Raw genomic sequence first — 26,722 nt, forward strand, 5'->3', positions numbered from 1 at the left:
GCACTAAGCCACCTGGGAAGCCCATGAATTTTATTACCTTACAAGTAATAAGAAAAAATGTGAATTAAAATAATAAATGTAATTTTAAACCATCATATTGACAATATTAGTATTTGACCAGGAGGCAGAAAAAGAGGAACAGTTATATAATATTATTGGGACTTACTGCATGCCAGAAACTCTGCTGAGCATATACCGTTACTGATACAAATTTAAATATAGATAAAGAAATTACCACTTTGTTGACAAAGGTCTTTATAGTCAAAGCTATGGTTTTTCTAGTAGTCATATATGGATGTGACAGTTGGACCACAAAGAAGGCTGAGCACCGAAGAATTGGTGCTTTCAAATTGTGGTGCTGGAGAAGACTCTTGAGAGTCCCTTGGACAGCAGGAAATCAAACCAGTCTTAAAGGAAATCAACTCTGAATACTCATTGGAAGGACTGACGATGAAGCTGAAGCTCCAATACTTTGGCCACCTGATGTGAAGAGCTGCCGACTCATTGGTAAAGACCCTGATGCTGGGAAAGATAGAGGACAGGAGGAGAAGGGGGACACAAAGGATGAGATGATTGTATGACATCACTGACTCAATGGACATGAGTTTGAGCAAGCTCCAGGTCATACCGATTGGGCAGCAAAGCTTGGCATGCTGCAGTCCATGGGGTCACAAAGCGTAGGACAGGACTTACCAACTGAACAACAATAACAAAGAAGTTATAAAACATGCATGAGAGTGATATATACCAGCTTAGACTAGAGGTTGCCTTTAGGAATGATGTTAGGGGAATGAATTCAGGGAACACAGTTATCAAAGGTTTGTCTGCATCTATCTGTTGAAAGAAAAGAGAGAGAGATCTAAGTCAAGAGGGTAACTGTTAGATTGTGTTCTTTCTGCACCTCCTCACCTCTCTCCTTTAGCAGATGTATCTCCAAACTCATGCTCTTACTATCTCTATCAATGTTCACAACATCTCTCAGATGAAACAGAAACAGAGAGATATTAACTTACTCACAGCTAGCAATTGAGGGAGCCGTCATTAGAACACAGATCTAATATGTTCCAAACTTTTTTGACAATGTGTTCTACCAATTAACAAGGAGCCAGAGGACACACTGGTAGCAGCTTTGCTGGCACAGCAGGAAGGCATGGTGAAGAGTCCAGATAGGAGGTCCAGTCCAAATTCTGCCATTAAAAAAAAAAAATTATTTATATATTTTTGGTTGCACTGGGTCTTCTTTGCCATGCATGGGCTTTCTCTAGTTGTGGTGAGTGGAGGATACTCTTCATTGCAGTGCACAGGCTTCTCATTGCAGTGGCTTCTATTGTTGCAGAGCCCAGGTTCCAGGCGCACAGGCTTTGCTGTGGTGCACAGGCTTAGTTGCTCTGTGGCATGTGGAATCTTCTTGAACTAAGGATTGGATCTTTGTCCCCTGCATTGGCAGGCAGATTTGTATCTACTGGACCACCAGGGAAGTCTCAAGTTCTGCCATTTATGAGTAGCCTGAACTCAGAAAAGTCACAGAAGCTCTCTGAATATTAGTGTTGTTGTTTAGTAGTTAAATAGGTTCTGACTCTTTGAGACCCCATCGACTGCAGCACTCCAGACTTCCCTGTCCTTCACTATATCCTGGAGTTTGTTCAAATTCATGTCCATTGAGTTGGTGATGCTATTTAACCATCTCATCCTTGGTGTATCTTTCTCTAAAAGAGATACACCTTTTGCAAAGAATTTTGAGGGTCAAATATGATGCTAAATATAATGAAATTTATCAGTACAAAGAGACAGACAATTTCTTTTTGAAAAAGGAACAATTTCTGAGTAGGAATTAGCAATCCTCATTCCCCCGTGGCCTAGCAAAGGTACATACATGGTTAGCATTCAGTAAATGCTCCTTGGTGGGGATGTTGACTAGTTCACACGGGAACCTAGAGGTCATCCAGAACTGGGAGCTCTCCGTGGGCATCCCTATAGATGTGTTACCCTACTAGAGTAAAGGATCCCAGGTTGACACATATGGATTTGTTATTACTAGTCATTCTAGCGGAAAGGAAATAGAAGCACGCTAGGATGTATTGCAGGAAGCCTCTTAGATCCCCAGAGAAAGTGAAAAAAAAAAAAAAAAGAACAGGACCAGGAGAACATGCATATCATGTACTTATTTGCTTTATGTTTGCCTATCCTGACTGGAGAAAATGCAGTCTATGAAGTTGTAGATAGGAAACAATGACCTAGAAATGAAAAGGTGCTTGGTACAAGGTGTCAAGATTCTGACAGTCACAGCTGCACGAGCTATGGTCAAGAGTCCACTTGTACTCCGAGTCAGGGAGAGTCAGCTTTTGTGACAAATGTGTTGGCTTAGACAAATATCAGTTCCCTCCTTAAACAAAATTATGAAACAAAATAATTCCATGTTGCATATTTTTAAATGAAAAAATAAGTTAGGAGATACTGCAAAATGTAACTTTAAAAAGCTAACACTAATATCACAAAATCTAGAAAAATGTTATATCAATTACTATACAAAACACTTCACTAATACATAATCTTTTCATCGTTGACTGCATAGTCTTTGATTACCTCTTTACATGAAAACAATCTTGAAATATTTCCTAGAGATAATAGAAAGATACTGTCTTTCTTTCACTATAGTTGATCAAAGAAGGCATTTCTAATACAGACAGTTAGCAATAACAATTATATCTAGAAGAGATCCTGAGCTATATAAATATACCCTGCCTATTCTAAACTAGGTGGATGACTGTTCAACTCAACTTCTACTTCCCCAACACAAATGGGGACCATTTCATCAACACCCTGTAAGAGGTGAGCTGTGATGGAGTTCTTAACTCGTCAAAATACAAGATTTTGCAAATTTTACGAAAACATAATACCCTGTGAACACATTGCTAGAAGGCTTTGCTGATATTTCTGCAAAGGGCCTTGTAGACAATAGACCCTGAGGCTTGACCTTCATCCCCTTCAGCTAATCTGCCTCTATTCAGCTTGCCCTCCATCCACTATGACATGCCAAGGGGGTTCAAAGTCAGGAAGTTGGTAATAAAGAGTTGGAGAAAGGAGGTGCTCCTCTGCTTTTTGGCATTGTAATAATCTTAGTTGTCCAGCCTCCCTGAAAACCAGCCTGAAATTCAAATCTCTCCTTTAGTGGAAATTGTAGGAAAGAACGCCACCTTCCCGCCAAAGCTCAGGCTCTCCACTGTTAAAGAAATTAGACTCCAAATGTCATTTCATTGATGTCTAAAAGTAACTTAGCCTGACAAAACTGTTTTATTATCTTTGGAGAGAATTTCGTTACTCCACAGTAATGTATGAGGAAGAAGCTTCAACACTGAGACTAGAAACTGTGAGAGCTCTGTGTTACTAAATTGCTCTCTGAATGGGAGATATGAATGTAACGTGTGTGAATTTGATTGACTGTTGGGTCACCATTAACATTTCTTTCCACAAGCTCCATGGAACCCTGGTGGTTTAAAGAATCCTTGCCTGCCTAGTTGACCCTCCCAGAGAGACATAACGTATATGTTATAACCAGAGGTCGTATTTGGCATAGGAGAAAATAGGGCTTAATGTGAAATTCAGCTTATTGCCTTTTCATCTAGGCCATGAGGAAGAGAGAACTGGAGGTTCAAATGGGGACAGCTTCACAAGGCAACTAAAAAAATAAAATAAAAAACCCTTAAAACCAAACCACAACCATGCTCACACTAACCTGGCCCTGTGGAGCCCTAATTCCAGTAACACCCTTGGATCGCGTCCATTCTTCCCAAGGCTCTCTCCCAAGACTGAATGAGCTGAGGAGTGCCTTTTTGCTCAAAAGAGACACTGAAGAACAGATTCAGCAATATGGCAAAGCTCTTGGTTCTTGTGCTCAGAGGAGCCCTGTGAATGGCTATAAAGGGCAGATTAATTCTTCCTGATTCACAGGTCTTAGGCTGATAGTTTATCCGTGATACCTAGTCACCAAAATTTGCCTTTCCTCAATAGAGCCTCTGAATAAGCTAGTTCTGTATTTAAAAATAACAGGTGCACTTATGTTACACCTGTATAGTCATGATTCTATATTTCATATGTTTTCCATAACTCTAATACATTATATAGTCAGGTAATTCATGTTAAGAACGTAAGCAGAGAAATTTAATCTCAAAAGCATCTTATGTACCAGGGACAATAGTCTAGGTATGAAACAAGCAATCTGAAATAAATATTTCCATCATCTTTTAAGATGAAAAATGATTGTTGACACATACACATTTTTGGACAAGTTCATCTAAGACAAAGTGTTGAATATTGTAAGTGGCAATGAAAAGTGAAAAAATAAGGGAAAACATATCTGATATCAAGCCTTTATTCTAATCGAATGGCTAGTCCAAAATAATTTTGTCAGCCATTAATCTATTTCTGCTATATTTTTAAGATATGGTAAAAACAAACAGTAAGTATCAAAAACATTATCCAACATTGGTTAATCTGTTAAATGATAAAAATTGCATCAGGTCAGTGGAAAAAAGAAATGAGGGACAACAAATACTTTCAGGTCAAAACCATCTATTAACATTCTCTTCTATTGTTCTATTTTAATTGTAACAATAACTTAGCTTCTTCACAGAAGGGAGGTAATTGAAAAAATGATTTGTTCTCAAAATGCACTGCAGTTTCCTAAAACAATCTAAAAACTCTAACTTTTCTTTTTATTTAAATACAGATTAAAATTTAAAATGTGAAAACATTCACGTAAAATTGTGGGGAGTTTTCAAAGCTTTCATGTGTATACAAATTATAGAAAAAAAAATAGATCAAGCATTTAGACTAGATAGATTGCGCCCTCTTCTGGTAAATCAGTATATTTCAAACTTAAAGTGTTGAGGATGTGATATTTGATTTAGTTTTAATCTTTCATAGAAATAAAATTTACTATAAACTATCTAAAATAGATTAAAATTAATTAGAAGTGTTCCCAAGCTGAGATCTTAGATGACAATTTTAAATTAGGCTCTCTGAGGGCTAAAGTTGTTTGTTTGTTTTGCCTTTGTTAAGCAGTGCATTTTTTTTTACTCTAGAACTACTTCAAGTATTCCCTGCGTGTCTTATATATAACTATGATTCATATTGAAATTTGAGATGCTTATTAAGCATTATATTGAGGTGGAGAAAGGAACCCACTGAAACAGAAATATGCTTTTCAGCTTCTTTATAAAGAGGTCCAAAAGACACTATGAAGATTCACTTTCCTCTGAGATTTTGTTTGTTTAATTTTGCCTCTTGTTCATCTGGGCAGGTGAGGGAGTGGGGATCACATGACAGAACATGTTATAATCTAAGGAAAGCGAACCAAGCACTTCAGTACAAATGTTGAAAATAAAATTTTATGTTTTTTCTTACTCTGCCTATTCTACTTGGCCGTTACTAAGAGTCATTGATTTATGAGTGGCCTGTGTCTAAAGTCAATTTATAAATCACTAATTTGGAATTTGTAAGTTTTTTTTTTCTTTCCAGAGAATCAAGGCTGTCAATGGGATTTAGTCTCTTTACTAGTTATTAAAAAGTCTAAAAAGGTATAATGTAGGAGAAAGGATAAACTGTTATTTTACCACCTAGAATAAAGAGAGAAGAGTCATTCAGGAATACCTCGGGAGGCTTCTTTGAAGGAGAAAAAGCTGCAGTCCTGAGGATTTAGTTTGCAAAGAAGCACCAGATTGGAAGTGTGCCATGTGCTGAGAAATAAGGAAACTGAGAGTGTATAGAAAGCCCAGGAAGTGTGGCAGGTTAGAACCTTTGGGGAAATGTGATCAAAGTGACCGTCCCAGAGTCAGCGGAATAAAAAACTACTGAGAAAGTGATGTCTTTTGCAAACTGTCTTCTGCAGCTTTGCTCAAGTAGTGGGAAGACTGGCGCCCTCTAGAGGACCATTCTTAAAATTTGTTCGAGTTTGGAGAATTCTTTAGTTTCGTGGTTTGCGGAGACGGGAAGATGCTCCTGGTCTGCTGTGGCTGTTGGCCAGAGATACTAGACAACCATGAATGTCTTCATTCAAAGTGGGATCTTAAAGTACTTTTCTAAACAAAATGTCTGTGCATCAAAGTGCTACATTATGGATTTCTTCAATCAGCTATATTTACTGTATTTACACGTTAATTAGTATTTTAAGCCTGGACTGACAAACTTACCATTATTTCTGGCCTTGTTTCTTCAAAAAAAAATGAGAGAGAAGGAGAAGCAGGAGGAGGCAGAAGAAGAGGAGGGGGAGAGAGAGGAGGAAGAGAATACAGGAATATGAATTTCATGTGTGTGTGTGTGTGTGTGTGTGTGTGTGCTCTCAGTGCTCAGTCGTGTCTGACTCTTTGTGACCGCATGGACTGAAGCCCGCCAGGTCCCTCTGTCCATGGGATTTTCCAGGCAAGAACACTGGAGTGGGTTGCCATTTCCCAATCCAGAGGATCTTTCCAACCCAGGAAATCAAACCTGCGTCTCCTGCATCTCCTGCATTGGCAGGTGAATTCTTTACCACTGCACCACCTGGGAAGCCTGTATGTATGTGTATAGACACATATGTTTTTAACCATTATTTGCAAATATCAAATATAAAACTGTGACTAAGAAAACACTCAACTGACTATGCAAGCATAAAATTGGGCTTCCCTTGTGGCTCAGCTAGTTAAGAATCTGCCTGCAATGGGGGAGACCTGGGTTCAATCCCTGGATTAGGAAGATCTCCTGAAGAAGGGAAAGGCTATCGACTCCAATATTCTGGCCTGGAGAATTCCATGGACTGTATAGTGCATGGGGTAGCAAAGAGTCGGACACGACTGAGTGACTTTCACTTTTCACTTTCAAGCATAAAATTAGTTGACAAATGAACCATTCACAGTGTGCCTACTCTGTCAGTACATTTTTCTTCTGGTGAAGAAAACTGTCAAAATTAAATAAGTATCCTACAAAGAAACAGTTTTAAAGTTGGCAAAAAATGTATAACACTTTTAAGATTTTAAGTAAAAGTTTGATAATTGTAAACACAGTAACTAGAGTATTAAAAAGAAATTCATTAAAAACATAAAGTTCTAGTTGACAATTACAGAATAGCAGGGATGATAATGCTGTCAGGAGCCATACACTATTGAAGAAATTTTAACCATAATGATTTTTTAAAATATTTATTTTATTTATTTATTTGGTGGTCCACGGCCAATGCAGGGGTCCTGGGTTCAATCCCTAATCAGAGAACTAGATCCCACGTGCCACAACTGAAGCTCCCAGGTGTGACAATTACTGGAGAAAATTCTCTATTAAAATTGTAGGAGAGATTATTAGTACCATGTCAGAGAGAAACACCAATGATATAGTTCTTTGTCTCTTTTATAGCGTTTTGTTAAATATTTGATATTATTGCCAATTTTGAATTCCATAAAAATTAAACATCAGAATTAAATGTTAAATGGCATTAAAAAGGTTTTTATACATTTGAAAAGTTGTTTCTTCTACATCTGTAATGATGCACACTAGATTTTATTAAAGTGAATAGAATTATCACTGGTTTATCAACAAATTAAAGTTACCTTAAAATTTCCTTGCTGACCTAGTGCTTTCATAGTTTTGGTTTTTGAGATAGTTCAGTTCAGTTCAGTTCAGCCGCCCAGTCATGTCCTACTCTTTGCGACCCCATGGACTGCAGCATGCCAGGCCTCCCTGTCCATCACCAACTCCCAGAGTTTACCCAAACTCATGTCCATTGAGTCGGTGATGCCATCCAACCATCTCATCCTCTGTCGTCCCCTTCTCCTCCTGCCTTCAATCTTTCCCAGCATCAGGGTCTTTTCAAACGAGTCAGCTCTTCTCATGAGGTGGCCAAAGTATTGGAGTTTCAGCTTCAACATCAGTCCTTCTAATGAACACTCAGGACTGATCTCCTTTAGGATGGACTGGTTGGATCTCCTTGCAGTCCAAGGGACTCTCAAGAGTCTTCTCCAACACCACAGTTCAAAAGCATCAATTCTTCGGTGCTCAGCTTTCTTTATAGTCCAACTCTCACATCCATACATAACTACTGGAAAAACCATAGCCTTGACTAGACAGACCTTTGTTGGCAAAGTAATGTCTCTGCTTTTTAATATGCTGTCTGTGCTGGTCATAACTTTCCTTCCGAGGAGTAAGTGTCTTTTAATTTCATGGCTGCAATCACCATCTGCAGTGATTTGAAATAGTGAGATTACATATATATATATATATATGTGAATAATATGTATATATATGACAAGTTACATATGTATATAACTTGTACTTATTTGGAGGCTATTAGATATGCTGTTTGGACTTAGAAATCCATATGAACTTAAAATTGGGGATTGGCATATTAATTAATTTGAAATAAAGATGGAATGCACTAGCCAACTTTTGAAGAAAGAATTAATTGAAAATAAAATATGATCTTGATAGCAAAATTAATTATCAAACATTTGAATCCAGTGAAGGCATTCATACATATATATTTTGGAAAAAAGTTAAATAATTATTATGGTTTTTTCAATTGAATAGAAGCTGAAGAGTCTTTCACTGAATAGTGTAGTTATAGCAAAAGTAATGAAACTGACTAATATGTATCATAGAGGTGATTTCAGACTCCTTTCTTTACGTGAATGAAATCTTAAATTATCAGAGACATGCTTCATGAAATTTCCATTAATGTAGTTAATAAATTTTTAAAAATACCATAGTATTGTCATACTAAATATTTTATATTGATCATAGCATAGTGGTATATAGTCTATTTTGTTAAAATTTCATATTTGAAACATGAATATATTTTTATCTTAGCTATTGATTTTTAATAATCTGATATAGACTGAAGAGGATTGAGATACCACTTCGATATAGAATATTTATTATTTTTGTCGTTGTTCCAATCAGATATCTGTTTTCTATCAAATATTGAAGGTAGAGTTTTCAGATTATTTTTAAGAACTAGAGATGTAATGGTTGCATTGACATATGGTGTGATTTTAGAGAGGAAAAAACATTTCATTTTCTATTATACTTATCAAAACTTGTTTGTATGACAAACACTTCTTTTGAAATGACAAACATTTCTAACTTAACATCAAGAATTAGTTTGATGCAACATTTAAAAATCAAGTTCAGCTTATTTACAAGAATATTAATCATGCTTCCTTATTTCTCTGACTCAAGAGTCAGTAATTTTTCCTGGCACAATGTCCTTACTTGAATTAAGGTTATTTCCATCTTTCTCTTATTACATACAAACTATTCACTGATTTGTTATTATTTGCCTCAACATTTTCCTATTTCTTCTTATTGTTTGTATTCTTTTCATTCCAACAGTTTTAGTATATGTTCAAAAATTATCATATTGCTTCATTTTGTCTCCCAGGGTATCCAACTCAGAGTGTTTACAGATAGAAATATATAGTTGGTTTATAATTTATTTTCCTTTTATTGATCATTGTTTTTATAATGAGAATATCACATTTATTTATTAATCATTAAATTTTCAAGTTACTCTCAAATGATATGGGGTACTCACCAGTAATAAAAAGAAGCAAGCTATTAATTCACACAAAAACATGGTAAAAAAGACAAACTAGTCTTCACTAGAGGCTTCTCTCATAGCTCATTTGGTAAAGAATCCGCTTGCAATGCAGAAGACCTGGATTCGATTCCTGGGTCAGGAAAATCCCCTGGAGAAGGAAATGGCAACCCACTCTAGTATTCTTGCCTGGAGAAGCCCATGGACAGAGGAGCCTGGCAGGCTACAGTCCATGGGGTCGCAAGAGTTGGACACGACTTAGCAACTAAACCACCACCACCAGTCCTCACTTAAGTTCAGTTCAAAATTTTCCCTCATTTTATACAGTAGTTGCATTCCTAGAAAATTCAGTGTATACTAAAACAATATAAGAATAGTCTGTGTTTTATCTAAAAGGAAGATTTCAGTTCACATAATTAAAAATAAATTTTTCATCTATGTGAAAATCTAGCAAGACATTTGAAAGATACACATAGCCTGAACATAATTCTTTAAAGTGGAAGATTGTCCTGCAAATTGGGCTAGTGAATTGCTAGATTATATAAAATTTCTTTTTCACTTTTTAGAGTAATTTTATCCCCATTTTATGTAAATTGTAAATACCTGTATTTAATATGATTATGACACAGCAACTTACATAAAGTTTTAGTTATTAACTTCAAAACTAAAAAAAAAACTATGCAACATTGTAAAACAAATATACTCCAATTTTTAACAAACCTCAAAGAAAAACTAAAAAACTGGTAATATTAGCAAAAATATTTGGCATTAAATTCTCCATATATTGATTTGGTTTTGTAGAAAGAAATCTATAAAACCTAATTAAATGAGTTTTCTTTTCACACTGAGCTTTGAAACATATCTTACATAACCAGGGAGTCTGAACTTGTACGTAATTAGAGATGAGTAAGCTTGGCTTTACTTACTCATTATAAAGATGCCAGTGGTGTTTTTAAGATTAAAAGTATACTTAAAGTACATACCACAGTGCCTGACTTATAGAAAGACACAATCAATAGCAGCTAGTTATTATAGGATAGTTCATTTGAGGGGACTAATTTTTAAATTCTGAATGTATGTGTCATTATTCGCTGGGATATAGTAAAATCTTTTGTTCTTGTTCAAAACTAGAACAATTTGAGCATAAAAATAATGTAGATCTGAATATAAATAGCAAATAAAATAAGTATCCATGGGTCCACACTGATATTAATGTTTGGATAAATAAATCAATGGGAGAGAATAGACAATCTCCCTTGCAGAATAATTACAAATATTTTCAGTGATGATCTATCCTCCCTACTCCTAAGTCTGAACTTGTGCATAATAATTGTTTTCCAAAGCATACAGTACAGAATGAAGTGTAAAGAGATTAACTTTACAGTGGAGAAACCTGACAAATACTACTTCAGTCACGTGATCAAGGTCAACGTCAACAATAACAAATCAAGTTTAGTGTATGTACCCTTGATATGATGTGGTGAAAATGGCACTTTTCCTCTGTTGTCTTCCTTTCCTCAGTCACGTCAGTTCAGTTCAGTCTCTCAGTTGTGTCCGACTCTTTGAGACCCCATGGACTACAGGACACCAGGCTTCCCTGTCCATCACCAACTGCCAGAGCTTGCTGAGACTCATGTCCATCAAGGCGGTGATGCCACCCAACCTTCTCATCCTCTGTCATCCCCTTTTTCCCCGGCCTTCAATTTTTCCCAGCATCAGAATCTTTTCTAATGAGTCAGCTCTTCGCATCAGGTGCCCGGAGTATTGTAGTTTCAGCTTCAGCATCAGTCCTTCCAATGAATATTCAGGACTGATTTCCTTTAGGATTGACTGGTTTGATCTCTTTGCAGTGCAAGGGACTTGCAAGAGTCTTCTCCAGCACCACAGTTCAAAAGCATCAATTCTTCAGTGCTCAGCTTTCTTCATGGTCCAATTCTCACATCCATACATGACTACTGGAAAAACCATAGCTTTGACTAGACAGACCTTTGTTGGCAAAGTCACATAACTCCTGTCTAATCATGAGAAAAACATTAGACAAATCTTAAATGAGGACATTATACAAAAGACCAGTACTCCTCAAATCTGTCAAGGTCATAGAAATTTAAGGAAAGTCCCAGAGAAATTGTCATAGCCTAAGTAGGAAACTAAGAAGACAGAATGCTAAATATACATATATATATATATATATATATATATATATATATATATATATATATATATATAGGATTTAGGAATAGAAAAAGGAGATTAGATCAAAACTCAGAAAATCAGACTGAAGTATAGGTTGTAGTTATTAATAATGTATCAGTATTTGTTTGTCGATTGTAACAAATGTACTAATATCATATGTTAATGTGAGAAATTAAATATAAAGTATACAGGGACTTTTTGTACTATCATCACAATTTTTATCAAGATATAGTTGACGTAGAATATTATATAAATTACAGGTGCACATTTAAAAAAGCTAAACCTGCTCTTAAATCAAATATTTAAGAAATGTCATTAAGTCATAAATACTTTTCCTAAATAACATAATCCAAAAAGAGAACTAGGACTTTTTGGAGAAATGGTGAATCAAAGACTGGTACACAGTAAATGGAATATGAACTTGGAGCATTTGTTTTTCTCTAAAGTAGGAAAGCATTCCCCTCAAAGAACTCCAAAAAAATAGCAACAAAATATAGATGAGAACGTGTCAGGAGGACACATGAGCCTATATGAAAATGCTCCCAATTACCACAAGTGTGATAATTTGAACAAAAACATAAATAATGATACTATTGAGTTATAGCCCAAAGAATAAAATAAATATCCACAATCCCACAATGTTATAAACAAATCACTGAATAAATAAACAAATGGAGGAGGAAGAGAAAATTTGCTTTACAGAAGAATTCCAAGTAAAATATTTAGGTAGTCTCATCTCCAGGAGAGAATTCTCACAAGAAAGTGGAACTTAACTTCTCTCATCTGAGTATGAGTTGAAATTAGTGACCTGATTCTAAAGAATCAAGCATGTAAAAGAAAAATAGTATTAATAGCTTAGGGGAAAAACCTGGCAGATACCACTTTAGTGATCAAAGTGAAATCACCAATGATTCATCATGTTGATACCATGTAAGCCCTGATAAGACACAAGGACACTTTATCCTCTGGCATTTGTTCCCCAAACCCATAATACCACCTACTCATGAGAAACCAGACAGACACAGATCTGGAGATAATCTACACAGTACACTTCAAAAAGCTCAAATTTATATAAAAAGAAGAAAAGATTGCAATTGTCAGAGATCAGAGGAGAGTAAGGAGACATGGTAAGCAAATGCACTGTAGTATCCTGGATAAGATCCTGGAACAGAGAAAAGATAATAGAGAAAGATAATAGAGAAAAACTGGTGAAATGCAAATAAGGGCTGTAGTTTACTTACTAGTACTATACCAGTGATTTTTTTCCTTAGTTTTGACAAATGCGTCACAATTATGTAAAATTGTCACCATTATGGGAAGCTGAGTGAAGGGGATATGGTGTGCATGCTCAGTCACTCAGTTGTGTCCAGCTCTTTTTAACCCCATGGACTGTAGCCCACCAGGCTCCTCTGTCCACGGAATTTTCCGGACAAGAATACTGGAAATGGAGCAGATTGCCGTTTTCCACTCCAGGGGATCTTCTTGACCCTGGGGTCAAATTCGAGTCTCTTGCGCTTCCTACATTGGCCAGCAGATTACCACTGTGCCACCTCTCATCAAATAAAGATAATTCCCAGTTGTCATTTTTTTTTGCTACAGACATGACAAACCAAGTTGTTTTGCATTCTTGCAAACATCTGTGAATTTAATAGTCCCTTACAAAGATTTTATAATCTGAAAATTACAGGACAGTCATTCAGTAGCATAGATACAAAAACATCACTTGTGCCAGCATTATTTTCTTTGGCAGAAATCTTATGAGTTTCCATTTCTTCAACTTTAAATGGCAGGAGGATATACATGACTTAAGACATTTACTTTTTTAACCTTCATTTAGTAGTCATTGTCTTAAATGGGAACTCTCAAGTTTTCATAGTCATGCTGAAAGTCCCAGGAAATCAGTTTTTTGTTTTGCTGAATTTCACAAGAAGGAACTGTTCTAATGGTGACGTGGACTGAGGGAGAGAGGAACTGAGACAGAGAGATATTGAGATTAGAATACTGCTGTTTCATTTTCCCACTACTGAAAAGGCCTCCTTTGGCTTTTGGTAGTTTCCCCACCTGCCCTCATAGAAATGTGTTTATTATAATCACATGATGAATGGGTTCTGTAAGGAGGTTTCCATGACATAGCAAGCTAATAAAAAAGAGCAATATGCTGTTAGGCTTATGGGTCATCCCCTGTTGATGCCTTCAGTAAAAGAAACAAGAAAGTTCAGCCCACAGGAAAAATTAGAACCAGATGGTTCTTTATAGGCCCTATTCTGACACATAGGCATGGAGTTATGGGATTGACAAATAGACTTATTTTCTAAATAAATTGACTCTCTTTTTTCCAAACAAGCAAGGCATTTTCTAACTATCTCTGCCTATTTTCAGAGATCCCTGCTTAGGGTTTATCTTGTCCATTCAAGCATCTATCACTCATGATGGTGTTTTCAGAGTCCCTCCATTTTTCTCACATCTGCCAGCTGCTTTTCTCCACCTCAGCCACAGCTGGTCTATTCATCTGCTTGTGTTGCTCAAGTTATTGAAAGACGTGACCTTAGTTTGCCTTGTGAGATTTCTCATTAGCAGTGAAAATGTGCTTTTGCCATTGATTTCACGGTTTATTCTTTTCCAGTGAAAAAAGAACACAGCTTTCACCACGCAATTAAAACTGCTTTTTATTCAAATAGTAACTTCTATTTTCTTCCTTTTTAATTAAATCTTATCTTTTTTTTTTTTACTGAGCTAATGTGGGTTCATAACATTATATGTTTCACATGTACAGCAGTATATTTGTACTTCCAAATACATTCCAGTGCACAAAACTGTTAGGAAGTTCTCTTTCCAGCCTCACCAACTCTGCCTCGCCTTTGTTCCTCAGGGCAACCACAATTCTAACACATGGTCCTGAAATCTATGACGTTTGTCATTTATGCACTTATGAACTAAACATAATACATGGTGTTATTTCATCATATAAAATTTCCGTAGTTAGTATTGAACTGCATGTATCTTTGAGCAACCAACTTTTTTTTTTTCGTATATAGACTCTTAACATCTCTCCATGCTGATACCTGTAGCTCTATTTTATTCATTTTAACTGCCATATTACTTGCCATTTCAGGAACAGGAAATTAGTATTATTTCAGGAATAATCATACACTTTTCCTTCCTCCAGTCATGGTTGTTCAGATTGTTTCCAGATTCTTATTCTTATAAGGAATAGAACAACGGCCACTCCTTTACATGTCTTCTGGCACAGACATGGCTTTTTTCCAGGATATGTTCTTAGAAGTGAAACAGCTTTATTTTAGGGCACTCAGTGTTTCTATCAGTTCAGTTCAGTTCAGTTGCTCATTTATGTCTGACTCCTTGTGACCCTATGGACTGCAGCACGGCAGGCTTCCCTGTCCATCACCATCTCCCAGAACTTGCTCAAACTCATGTCCATCGAGTTGGGATGCCATCCAACCTCCTCATCCTCTTTTATCCACTTCTCCTCCTGCCTTCAATCTTTCCCAGCATCAGGATATTTTTCACTGATTCAGCTCTTCACATCAGGTGGCCAAAGTATTGGAGCATAAGCTTCTGCATCATCCTTCCAATGAATATTCAGAACTGATTTAACCCCTCCTACCATCTTGTTGAGGCTTCCCCTTTGCCCTTGGACATGGGGTATCTTTTTTGGTGGGATCCAACATTCTCCTGTTGATGGTTGTTCAGCAGTGAGTTGCAATTTTTAATGTTTCTATAGCTGTGAAAAGAAGAGAAGCAAAACACAAAGGAGGAAAGGAAAGATAACCCATTTGAATGCAGAGTTCCAAAGAACAGCAAGGAGAGATAAGAAAGCCTTCCTCAGTGATCAGTGCAAAGAAATAGAGGAAAATAATAGAATGGGAAAGACTAGAGATCTCTTCAAGAAAATTAGGGATACCAAGGGAACATTTCATGCTAAGATGGGCACAATAAAGGACAGAAATGGTATGGACCTAACAGAAGCAGAAGATATTAAGAAGAGGTGGCAAGAATACACAGAAGAACTGTACAAAAAAGATCTTCACAACCCAGATAATCACGATGGTATGATCACTCACCTAGAGCCAGACATCCTGGAATGCAAAGTCAAGTAGGCTTTAGAAAGCATTACTATGAACAAAGCTAGTGGAGGAGATGGAATTCCAGTTGAGCTATTTCAAATCCTACAAGATGATGCTGTGAAAGTGCTGCACTCAGTACCCCAGCAAATCTGGAAAACTGAGCAGTGGCCACAGGACAGGAAAAGGTAAATTTTCATTCCAATCCCAAAGAAAGGTAATGCCAAAGAATGCTGAAACTACTGCACAATTGCACTCATCTCACACGCTAGTAAAGTAATGCTCAAAATTCTCCAAGCCAGGCTTCAGCAATATGTGAACTGTGAACTTCCAGATGTTCAAGCTGGATTTAGAAAAGGCAGAGGAACCAGAGATCAAATCGCCAGCATCTGTTGGCTCACCGAAAAAGCAAGAGCGTTCCAGAAAAATATCTCCTTCTGCTTTATTGACTATGCCAAAACCTTTGATTGTGTGGATCACAACAAACTCTGGGAAATTCTGAAAAAGATGGTAATACCAGACCACCTGACCTGGCTCTTGGGAAATCTGTATGCAGGTCAGGGAGCAACAGTTAGAACTGGACATGGAAAATCAGATTGGTTCCAAATCGAGAAAGGAGTATGTCAAGGCTGTATATTGTCACTGTGCTTATTTACTTATATGCAGAGTACATCATGAGAAACACTGGGCTAGATGAACCACAAGCTGGAATCAAGATTGCTGGGAGAAATATCAATAACCTCAGATATGCAGATAACACCACCCTTATGGCAGAAAGCCAAGAAGAACTTAAGAACCTCTTGATGAAAGTGAGAGGAGAGTGAAAACGTTGGCTTGAAACTCAACATTCAGAAAACTAAGATCATGGCATCTGGTCCCATCACTTCCCCATCTATTCATGGCAAATAGCTGGGGAAATAATGGAAACAGTGAGAGACTACTTTTGGGGCTCCAAAATCACTGCAGATGGTGACTGCAGCCATGAAATTAAAAGATGCTTGCTCCTTGAAAGAAAAGTTATGAACAATCTAGACAACATATTAAAAAGCAGAGACATTACTTTGCCAACAACGGTCCGTCTAGTCAAGGCTATGGTTTTTCCAGTAGTCATGTATGCATGTGAGAGTTGGACTATAAAGAAAGCTGAGTGCCGAAAAATTGATGCTTTTGAACTGTGGTGTTGGAGAAGACTCTTGAGAGTCCCTTGGACTGCAAGGAGATCCAACCAGTCCATCGTAAAGGAAATCAGTCCTGAATGTTCATTAGAAGGACTGATGCTGAAGCTGAAACTCCAATACTTTGGCCATGTGATGTGAAGAACTGACTCATTTAAAAAAACCTGGGAAAATGCTGGGAAAGATTGGAGGCAGGAGGAGAACAGGATGACAGAAGATGAGATGGTTGGATGGCATCATCTACTCAATGGACATGAGTTTGAGTATACTCCAGGAGTTGGTGATGGACAGGGAGGCCTGGTGTGCTGCAGTCCATGCGGTTGCAGTGAGTCGGACATGACTGAGCAACTGAACTGAACTGAACTGATAGCTGAAAAAAATTAACTTACAAAGAATTTTTAACAATTTTCCTTCCCAACAGTGATAGTTCATTTGGTTTTCTGAAACACCTCACACCTAAAGCATCTGAGGTATATATGGAAAGTATGTATATACATATATATCTGTGTTTGTGCACGTATATATATACATAAACATGTTTTTTCCTCACAAAAATACAGAAATTTGGAATTGCCAGACTTTCTTGTTTCCTTATTTTTAAAAATTTAATTACTAGCAAATTGAGCATATATTCATATGTGACTTTTAGCATTGTTCTATTAAAGTTTGTGTTTTCATAAGTGATAAAATACAGAAAATATTTAAACAGCCTTTAAAACACAGAAAATATTTTATCTCTATCTGTCATGTTTTAAATTTAATTTATGGTGTTTTTATTGTATTGATGTATAGAAAAAATACATTTATCAATTTTCTCCTATATGGTTTGTGCTTTTGGGGTAAAATTCAAAGTTTTAAACAAATCCTTCTACATTTTGCTAAGCATTTTAAAATTTATTTGTCATACTTAGTTGTAAATCTAGAAACTGATATATTTACCTTATCCCTACCATTTTACAATATCATCTTTGACATACATATATATATGAATCTTTTTAATAACTTATTTTGTATTTTATTGGCATATTTCCCTCCTTCACAAATATCACAATTTTAATTACCACTGCTTTTAATGTCTTACTATATCTTTCTCTTTATTCTTCAGTGTTTTTCTGGTGAATTTTAGTCATCTGCTTTACTATGAAAATTTAAATCAGTTTTTAAATTTATATGAAAAAATATACTTATATTTTTATGTGGATTTAATTAACTTCAAATAATTGATACCTTTGCAATACTGAGTCTTCTCTCACAAATTTTGCTTTCCTGTTCTTAAGTGAAGTTTTATACGTTCCTCCTTTTAATATTTTGCACATGTTTTATTAGGCTTATTTCTATACATAATAATATAATATATTAATATAAATATAGATAGATGTAGATACAGATAAAGACAGTCAGTAAACATGTACAGATCTCTCCTAGTATATGAACAAATTTATCCTCCCACAACAATGGATGAGAATTCCCAGAAATTCATTCTGGTGGAAGTATAGTGGTATGCAATTTGTTTACAATTTTGTACTTACCTGATCTGCTTATCTATCTTCGAAATTGCATTATATACATATATATGTAATTTTAAAAACTGAAACAGAATTCGGATGACATAATACTCACCATGTTTAATTTTTTTTTTAAATCATGAAAGTGTGATAATACATTGACAGGAAACTTGAAAAGTACAGAACAGAGTTGCATATTGTTCCACTATATATTACAATTATTATTTTAAGCAGATAAATTAAGATTTTTAGTTGGTTGTTGCTGTTATTCAGTCGCTAAGTCATGTCTGACTCTCTGCAATCCCATGAACAGCAGCACGCCAGGGTTCCCTGTCCTTTACCATCTCCTGGGGTTTACTCAAACTCATATCCATTGAGTTGGTGATGCCATCCAAACATTTCATCCTCTGTTGCCCCTTTCTTCTGCTTTCAATCTTTCCCAGCATCAGGGTCTTTTCCAGTGAGGGAGCTCCTCACATCAGGTGGCTGAAGAATTGAAGCTTCAGTAAAAGTCCTTCCAATGAATGTCCGGGATTGATTTCCTTTAGGACTGACTGGTTTGATTGCCTTACTATCCAAGGGACTCTCAGAAGTCTTCTCCAGCACCACAGCTTGAAAGCATCAATTCTTCAGCACTCAGACTTCTTTATGGTCTAACTCTCACATCCATACATGACTACTGGAAAAACCATAGCTTTGACCATAGCTTTGTCAGCAAAGTGATATCTCTGCTCTTTAATACACTGTCTAGGTTTGTCATAGCTTTTCTTCCAAGGAGCAAGCATCTTTTAATTTCATGGCTGCACTCATTGTCCATAGTGATTTTGGAGCCCAATATAATAAAATAGTTTCAATAGCAAACTCTCAACAGTTAATAGAATTTGTAGACAGAAAAGTAGGAGGATATGGTAGACCTGAAAAGCACTACGAACCAATTCAACATAATTAAGATTTATACAATTTTCATTCAAGAGCAAGATAAAAATTCTACTCAAATTCAAATTTATAGTCTATAGTTTATGGACTATAAACCAGGAGATGCTAGAACATATCCAGGAACATAAAACAAGATGCAAACATTTCATGGTCTAAAGCTATTGAAATAATATTGAGTCTGTTCTCTTATCACTGTGGAATTATATTAGAAGTCAATATCCAAGGATATTTTAAAATAACCCACTATTTTCAAGTGCAGTGTGTGACATTTACCAAGAAAGATCTTTGACTTAGCCATTGAAAGCCTCAATAAAGTAAAAGACTGAAAAAACGCAAAGGGTGATTGCATAGAAGAAAGCATTTAAATGAGAAATTAATATGAAAATGAAAGATTAATATCAAAGATACTTAAAAAACCCATGTATTTGGAAATTAAATGTCCACTTTTAAATGGTGGGTAATACTCACCATTTTAATGTGTGCAGTTCAGTGACTTTTAGTATTCACACTTCTGTGCAACCATCATTATTATTTAATTCCAGAATATTTCCATCACCCCAGAAAGAAACTCATTAACTGTTTACAATCATTCCTAATGTCCTCTTCCTCCCATCCACTGACAACCAATACTATGCTTTCTGACCCTTTAGATTTGCCTATTTTGGACATTTCATTTGAATGAAATCATATAATATGTGGTCTTTTCTGTCTGGCTCTTTCACTTAGTTTAATATTTTCAAAGTTCATCCATACCATAGCAAGTATAAGTACTTCATTCATTCTTATGCATAAATAACACTTTATGGTGTGGATGTACTACATTTTATTTGTCCATTCACCAGTTTCAGGATGTTTGGGTTTTCACTTTTTTTGTGAATAATGCTGCAATGAACATTTGTGTACAAGTTTGTGTGTGTGTATAGGTATATGTCCTACAGGAATGGTTGGCTTAAATCCAAAATACTGACAACACCAAATGCTGACAAAGGTGTAGAGTAACAGATCCTCTCATTCATTGCTAGCAGAAATGCAAATTGGTATAAGCTTTTTGGAAAACAGATTATCAGTTTTTTACAAAACTAAATATGCTCTTATCATATGAACTAGAAATTGCACTCTTAGGTATTTACTCAACTGATTTGAAAACATGCTCACCCAAAAAATGGCATGTGAATATTTATAACTGATTTATTTATAATCACCAAAAATCTGAAGCAACCAAGATGTCTTTTAGCAGGTAAGTGGATAAACCATGGCAGTCCTATAATGGGACAGTTTTCAGTGATATAAAAATGAGCTTTCAATGGTGAAAAGACATTAAGGAACATTAATGCATATTGAAAAATGAAAGAAAGCAGTCTAAAAGATTACATACTGTGTGACTCCACTTATACTCTAAAGAAAAACTATAGAAATTGTAAAAGTATCAATGGTTGCTAAGGTTTGGAGGAAGGAGGGAAGGTTGAATTGGAGAAATAAAAATACTCTTTTAGGATGGTCCGATTCTGTATGACACTGTTAGTACAATGGTCAAAATAGGAATCAACCCCGTGTCAAACCCATACAACATAACAGGCACAAATAATGAACTTCAATGTACACAAGTTTAAGAAAATAATTTCTGATGTATTTGGAAAGTGGAAGACATTCAGACTGTGAACCTAATCAACATGTGTATGGAACAAGCCTATTGGAAGGATGAGGGGGATATTGGTAATCTAAATAACTTGGAAATGAGTGGATTCTGTAAGACTAAAGGCAACAAGAACTGCACATAAGCACTCAGAATATATGTGGACTCTAGTTCATGAAGTTATCTCCCATGGGGTTGTAGGTTAACGATTTCGATACTGTTGTAGTACGTGATTAGCTGCTCAGTGGTGTCTGACTCTTTGCAACCCTTTGGACTGTAACCCGCCAGGCTCCTCTATCCATGGGATTTTTCAGGCAAGAGCACTGGAAAGGGTTGCCATTTCCTTCTCCAGGGGAATCTTCCTGACCCAATGATCAAGCCCACGTCTTCTGTGTCTCCTGCATTGCAGGGGAATTCTTTACCAGCTGATCCATCAGCAAAGCCCAACCAGAATTTAAAAGTCCACTATTTGGTAGATTGTGAGAGCAAGATTTCTCACTGGTGGAGCAGGACATTACAGATAAGCAAAGAGTGGAGGCTAGAATGAACCATGGAATGTTCAATACGAATTACAGATCTCAGTGTAAACTCATGATTAGTTTAACACAGATGTAGATAGTTACATATATGAATATTTATATATGTGTATATGTAAACAAGCTAGTATACAAACATATATATTTCTGTGCTCTGTTAGCTGCAAGAGTCTAAAATCAACAATTCCCCAGTCACAAAGATCATACCTAGTACCCAGCTCTTGGTTTCTACTACTATTCTCACAATGAAAGGAATCAGGACACCTAGGAGAAGTGAATGATTCTACAATTGAAACAGGAAATATACAAGCTGAGCTGGAGCATCTCCTGATGCCATAAAATAAGAAAGTCATAAAAAAGAGATATGGGTTATATCCATGTGGATTATATGGGTTATAACCTAAAATATAAGATGACTATCCATGAACACATACTTATATGAATAAATAACTTGATAAATTAATAAGAAGAGGAGAAATGACAAATCTCGTGTGCAGAATCCCAAGTAGTTTATGTAGATATTCATCACTTTTATTCATTATAATCATAGTCCATAGGTCTATGGGCACATGGACTTAGAATGTTCACAACAATAAAAATAAAAGAAGACATGATAAATTAGATTTCATCAACATTTTAAAATTTCTGCCCATCAGAAATCTTGTTAAGAAAATAAATAGGTCATTTGGGGAAGAAATTATATACCAAAGAACTATATCAAATATGTGTGCCATCACTCAGTCATACCCGATTATTTGCGACCCCATGGACTGTACCCCACCAGGCTCCTCTGTCCATGGAATTTCCCAGGCAAGGATACTGGAGTGGGTTGCCATTTCCTCCTCTAGGGGATCTTCCCAACCCAGGGATCAAACCTGTGTCTGCTGTGTTGGCAGGCAGATTCTTTACCACTAGCACCATATATCAAATACATATGTATTTAAAATATCAAGCACTTTATAATAAACAAATAACCGAACATGAGTAAAAAAAATAGACCGCATTCATAAAAGAATATGTATGAATAACCAACATATAGGCGCTTAACATAATTCGTCATTAAGTAAACTAAAGCTAAAACCGCAAGATACCATTGCGCAACAACCAGAATGGCTGAAATTTAAGACCGACGATACCAAATGTTGACAATGTTTTAGAGTTCTGGAACTCTCACACATCGTTGGTAGGAATATAAGATGATACAACCACGTTAGGGAAATCTAGCAGTTTCTCATAAAACTGACATTACTTCTTCCTAAACCCCTGCAATTTTACTCCTAGATATTTACTCAAGAAAAATGAAAACTTATTTTTCACAGAAAGTTTTGTAAAAGCATGCTTTTAGCAGCTCTAGTCAAAATAGCCCCAAACTGAAAACAACCAGTGTCCATAGCCATCCAATGCAATGACACTCAGCAACTGATAGACAAAGCAAACGTCAACAAGTCTCCAAACCACACTGAATGAAATAAATAGTACATAAAAGAGCACATGTCATCTGTCTCTGTATGAAATTCTGACAAGGCATAACCAATTTATGATGGATAAGTCAGAAGAGTAATTTTCTCTGGGATAAATTGAGGATTGGCTAGGAAAGAGAGTGAGGATATCTGTCATTATTATAATATTCTACATGTTGATAGGGAAAGGATTACCCATATTCATTTGTCAAAATTTAGTGAATTTCCCTTAATAATTGTGAATTTTGTATATAGATTTTTATATCATTTAGACAGATACTGAACTCTAGCTAATGACAGGAATAACAAAGTATTTAGGGGGAAGTGTACTCATATCTGGGGCTTCCTTTCCCACTCCAGTTTTCTTGCCTAGAGAATCCCATGGACAGAGGGATCTTATCTGCATCAATAAAATAAGAGAAATGAGATAGATCAATGATGGGTAAAGAGATGAACATATGATTAAGCAAGTATAATAAAATACTAACAATTATGTCTGAAAGTGAAAGTCACTCAGTCGTGTCCGACTCTTTGTGACCCCATGGAATTCTCCAGGCCAGAATACTGGAGTAGATAACCTTTCCCTTCTCCAGGGGATCTTCCCAACCCAGGGATCAATCCCAGGTCTCCCACATTGCAGGCAAATCCTGTGCCAGTTGAGCCACAAGGGAAACCCAAGAATATTGCTGTGGGTAGCCTCTCCCTTCTCCAGGGGATCTTTCTGACCCAGGAATTGAACCGGGGTCTCCTGCATTGCATGCGGATTCTTTACCAACTGAGCTATCAGGGAAGCCTTAAGTTATGAATAAATGTTCACTCTAAAAAGTCTTTCAATTAATGTTTGGATTGTTTCACAAAGTACTGGAAAAAGTTGCTCCTGAAAACTAGCTACAATACATTTTCAATTAAGAATACATTCTCTGTTTTCCGAATGTATAATCACTTGAAGAAATTGTGCAGCAAGAAAATGAAAAAGAATTTGCTGTGATTTGTCTTCTGACAGAGACTCCAGGGTACCACTGCATGATGCCCCTCAATTGGTTTAATATGGTTATTGAAATACACTAATACTCATGGAAAACTGTATTTAATGTTTCTTAAAAATGATTTTTCAAGATTTTGGTCCCTGCTCATGTTCATATTTCTTGACTCCTGTGCACATCTTCCCCTCAAAGAAAAATCTATAAGCAATATTGGCAAATCTGCCAATAACTGAAATATATGAGTACCTTATTCAGACATTTCAGTTCAATCTTGACTTAGAAGTAAAATCCTTGGCTGGTGTTTTTAAATTTTCATAATACTATCATTTTGATCTTAGTCCTTCATGATGAATGAACTTATAACTATTATAGATAGTAAGAATGGAATTCCCTTTATGTATTTCCTAAATAGACTATTAAGTCATTCCAATAGGCCTTTTCTCAGATAATAGTACAAGGGAATCTCATTTTACTCAGAAGGGCACTTATCTGTATCTCCAAAGTACACAGGACTGTTTAATGTGAATTTATCTGTATGTGAAAAACCCAAAACATTTTGGATACAGCCAAACTCCAATAGATGCAGTGAAATACAAAACAATTCACTGACTTTTGAATTCTTACTTGACTTCTTTGTAAGCTGCTAGTCTATTGCCAATTAAAAACTCTCATAAAATGTAGAATCTCTTTAGAGTCATATTACATTGGCAAAATACTGTGAGGTCTTGGACAAGAAATTGCTCTAAACTTACTGGATCCATGAGGATGCTGTGGCTTTGTGGGATTAAAGGACTTGTTTGAAGTTACATAAGCAAGTTTGTGGTGAATTTAATGAATCAACATGATCCAATAGTCCTTGGGTGAATTCTAAATCCACCTCACAGGTGGACATTTCTTGAAAGACTGATGCTGTATTTAATTAACACTAATAATCCATGGATGGAAAAGAGGTACAGGGTGAGTCTGGAAATGGGCAGGGGTTAAGCCTTGAAGGGCCATCCACTCACTAGCAAGGGTTAGCAATCTTATTTAAGTCCAAAGCATAATGCAGTGGAATTTAGCTTTACATTTTAAAAATAATTTTGGGGATTAAAAAAAAAATACAACAGCCTCTTTCTCTATAGCCACCCTCCACCGCCCCGCCCTGAGATAGTGATTCAGTTTTTCTGGGTACGGATCTGGGAACTGGCATGTAGAAAAGATTTCCCAAATGATTCCAATATGTAGTGAAGATTGAGAACATATGGCATTGTAGATCCAAAAATCATGAACTTTGGAAATAAGAGAGATGGGATTTGCTCTGTGCCTTGCCTGGGCTTCCCAGGTGGCTCAGTGGGTAAAGAATCCACCTCCAATGAAGGAGACGCAGGAGATACATGTTTGATCCTTGGGTTGGGGAGATCTCCTGGAGGAAGGCATGTGACCCACTCCAATATTCTTGTCTGGAGAAACCCAGGGACAGAGGAGCCTGGCAGGCTGCAGTCCACCGGGTCACAAAGAGTCAGACATGACTGAAGCTACTGAGCATGCAGGCTCCTCACTCCTAAGCTTAGTGAACTCTTTCTTATACATTATTTAATCCCTTTAATCCTTATTTGACTCATTTAAAATGGGTGATGATAGTTTTACCTACTTCATAGGATTAGTTTTAGGATTGCATGTAAATCAGTGCATTCCTAATCTATTACTTTAAACAGTTTTGTAAATTCAGTATGAATGCTTTTGAATGCATTCTTTGATTCTTCAATTGTGGAACTCCATTTTACTTTTATTGTTATTGTGGTATTTTATCTTGACATTGATTCATGAATTTCTTAGTTGGCAATCATGCCATTCATTCAAAGACTTTCATGATGACATGAATACAGGCTAGTTTCATCAAATTTGAAATTTAATGCTGGTGAATTAAATTGTATTTCCCTGAATCAAGTCACCATAGAATTATTTTTTACAGCACAATTGTAAGGACTGTTGTGTAGAAAGAAATTTGTCTTTACATCAGTTAGCTATAGCTGCAAAATAAGACACTTCAAAATTTAGTGGCTTAAAACAACAATGATCTATTTAGCTTTAAGTTCTGTCAGTCGATTTAGGCTGGTCTCAGACAGGCAGTTCTCCTGGCTTTAGGTGATCCTCACTGAAATGCCTGGTGTGTTGATAGTCAGCTACCAGGTCTTCTATGGGCTGGTGGTCTGGAATGGGGTCTGCTGGGATGACTCATCTCAGCTTCAGGTGGTCTCTAATCTTCTGGCATGTTAGTCTGGAATTCTTTAACTGGCATTACAGGGGTCCCAAGAGAACTGACTGGGGCTTCCCAGGTAGCTCAGTGGTAAAAAAAAAGTCCACCTGCTAAAGCAGGAGACGCAGGTTCCACCCCTGGGTCAGGAAGATCCCGAGGAAAAGAAAATGGCAACCCACTGCAGTATCCTTGCCTGGGAAATCCCATGGACAGAAGAAGCTGGCAGATGACAGTGCATGGGGTCACAAAAGAGTTGGACATGACTTACAACTAAACAACAAGAAAGCTGGCCAATGTACCCAAAGCCTCTTGATGCCAAGGCTTAGAATTGGTACACTATCTCTTCTGAAGCTTTCTGTTTGTCAGACTAAGTCACAAGACCAGCCCAGATGTAAGGGGTAGAAAAATAGTTCTCATTCCT

This window comes from Giraffa tippelskirchi, chromosome 6 (assembly GCF_054371585.1).
Source record: "Giraffa tippelskirchi isolate mGirTip1 chromosome 6, T2T-mGirTip1v1.2.pri, whole genome shotgun sequence".
NCBI classification, from domain to species: domain Eukaryota; kingdom Metazoa; phylum Chordata; class Mammalia; order Artiodactyla; family Giraffidae; genus Giraffa; species Giraffa tippelskirchi.